General features: G+C 47.1%; 1 pseudogene; it reads right to left on the bottom strand.

Annotated features, from left to right (window-relative positions):
• Positions 1–613: 613 nt before the first annotated feature.
• On the bottom strand, positions 614–1315 carry LOC138353818 (tRNA (guanine-N(7)-)-methyltransferase-like; annotated as a pseudogene).
• Positions 1316–2669: the final 1354 nt, after the last annotated feature.

The raw sequence follows: 2669 nt of genomic DNA, 5'->3' as shown, positions 1-2669 counted from the left end.
GGTGGCCACTGCGGTCAAGCACTTAAAGCTGCCCGAGGTTCAGGAACCACCAGGAGGATGATGGTAACGTTTGTACCTGTAGTACTGAGGCGTGAAGCTGCTAGAGATTGTTGGTGGTGTACACAGTGGTGGACATGTGTACCTGTAGTACTGGGGCGTGAAGCTGCTAGAGATTGTTGGTGGTGCACACAGTGAGGGACATGTGTACCTGTAGTACTGAGGCGTGAAGCTGCTAGAGATTGTTGGTGGTGTACACAGTGGTGGACATGTGTAAGAATGTTACTTGGCTGCCCTCGCTTCTCTTCTCTTGGTTATCTAGAGATGAGTTTGGGGCTTAGCGTCCCCGCGGCCCGGTCCTCGACCAGGCCTCCCTTTTGTTACACCCCCCCAGGAAGCAGCCCATAGCAGCTGTCTACATCCCAGGTACCCATTTACTGCTAGGTAACAAGGGACATGAGAGTGAAAAACTTTTTGCCCATATGTCTCCGGCGCCCCCGGGGATCGAACCCGGAACCTCACGACTACGAATCCGAAGCGCTGTCCACTCAGCTGTCAGGCACCCACTCGTCTGTCGTCTGATACAGTTTGTTACTGTACACACACTTCCAAAATGCTAAGTTGTCTTGGATCTGACATGCTGCGACAAAACAGCCAGGAACTTGTCACCACTATTGCGGGATACCTTCTGACCCTCCTCGGTGCTCTCAAATAGGCTCTGTGCCACTGGATCATTAGCCAAATTATTCTCATCCACACGAATAAATAAAGGATGTTCTGTAAAATGATGAACCATCCACTCATGAAGGTCCTTCACATCCGTCAGTGTACACAAGGCCCCCGTTCACGCAGAACGTAACCATATTCTGCCAGGAGTGATGCATTGATAATTCTCCATTTGTGCTTGGCTCTTTTGAAGTGTGGATGACGAAACGGGAACATTTTGCTTAAATGTCCTTTCCCAAATAAATTTGGAAGGTACTTCATTGCATTAGTACGAATACAAGCTACATTTTGATATCCGCCAGGCACATCCTTCTTATCTCTCAAGCCATGAATGCGGTCAACAACAAAGTCTGGCACCTTCACCCGTATTTCCCTGCCTAACATAAGCATGTCAGGAAAAATCTGGGCAAGGAAAACCAACACTCCTCCATAGCCACACAATGTCAGCAAATTCCACCTTCTTGGTACTATCTCCAGATAAGTACTTGGGGAAAGTATGGACTCCGGTCCATTGTAATTCCAATTCCAGTCCGGGAAATGGGTTTAAGTGAGCACACTGTCGATAATTTTTCTTCTGTGGTCATTTAGGCATTTTTAGTGAATTACTGGAGAGCTTGGCAAGGGAGAATAGGTTCTCTCTTGAGGCCTTTTTCTCTCCATTATTTGAGCAGTGTTGTTGGTTGTGGGGCGAAGAGCACACGTGGCCATGTGAGCACCGAGCACCGTAGTCCGGTTCACCACTCACAACACTCAAACCCAACACGATGGCTGCAGTTGCTCATCACATAACGGTCATGTGATGGAATGCTCATCACATAGCGCTCATGTCAAGGAATGTTCATCACCTGGCGGTGTTAGCATGAGCAGGAACCTCTTGAGCTCTCCGAGGTTATGACGACGGGGTCGTCTGCTGGATGAGGTCTTCTTATAGACAATCACTACATTAGCATCTGTTGGACTTAATGTTCTTGTATTAAATGTTCTCAGACGAAACATTTTGGGTTCGCAGCAATCTCCAGTGATACGAGGAAGTGAACTTGCACAGCTGTTGATGTAACATGTTGACTGCATGTGTGTGTCGGGCCGCCGGGAGTGCGTGCCGCCGGAAGTGTGTGGGGTAAGGAGTGCGTGATGTTCTAGAATCTTTAATAATTGGGAGGGATCATGGATGTTTGGTATGTGTCAAGGCCAAGACGCTAATAAAAGTATACCATAACTTGGTCTATCCATTAAGAATTGAGTGAAGCTATAATACAAATTACGAGTAGTGAAGCATCAGGCGAGAGGTAGAGGTAACTAAGAACTATAGGCTGTGGCTAAAGCTCATAATGACCTACATTACTAGGATGAGCCTATCACAAGCCGTGAGACTCGCCACTGGTACAGCAGAGGACACACGGGTTTGTTCTATGGAAAACTTCAGACTTTGAGCAGTTATGATGTCAAATCCTCGCTGTTTTGTGAGGAACAACCAATTAGTACCCAAACTCTGATCATATCTTGTTTGGAAGGAACGTTGAAGATTTGGTCTGCAATTCTTTTATAAATACAGTTGTTGACTATTTGCTGTTTGCACCTTATGCAGGAGACCCACAGTTACCACAGTGGTCTGGTCGCTCAGCTCCCAAGACCTATTATTTTGTGTGAGGGCATTACCACTGACCAGGTCACTTAGTCATACCCTGAAGGGCGAGGCGATACCCTGTGGGTAGTGCCACAAAGGGGCATTTTACAAGGTGCACTGAACTTGCCTGTGAAAGGTAGACCAAACAGTTGTTGACTATTTTCTGTTTGAAAATAGAAACTGCTGTGGCTGTTTCCCAGACCACAGCAGCCAAATGTCCAAGTTATGGCGGCAAACATCGTGCATGGAGAACAACCTGAGCCACACGGAAAGAAAAGGTACAGACAGCTGAGGTCCGGATAATCAGACCAGCACTACATAC

Source organism: Procambarus clarkii, chromosome 60, assembly GCF_040958095.1.
Source record: "Procambarus clarkii isolate CNS0578487 chromosome 60, FALCON_Pclarkii_2.0, whole genome shotgun sequence".
NCBI lineage: Eukaryota > Metazoa > Arthropoda > Malacostraca > Decapoda > Cambaridae > Procambarus > Procambarus clarkii.
This window is presented reverse-complemented; position numbering and strand designations above follow the sequence as displayed.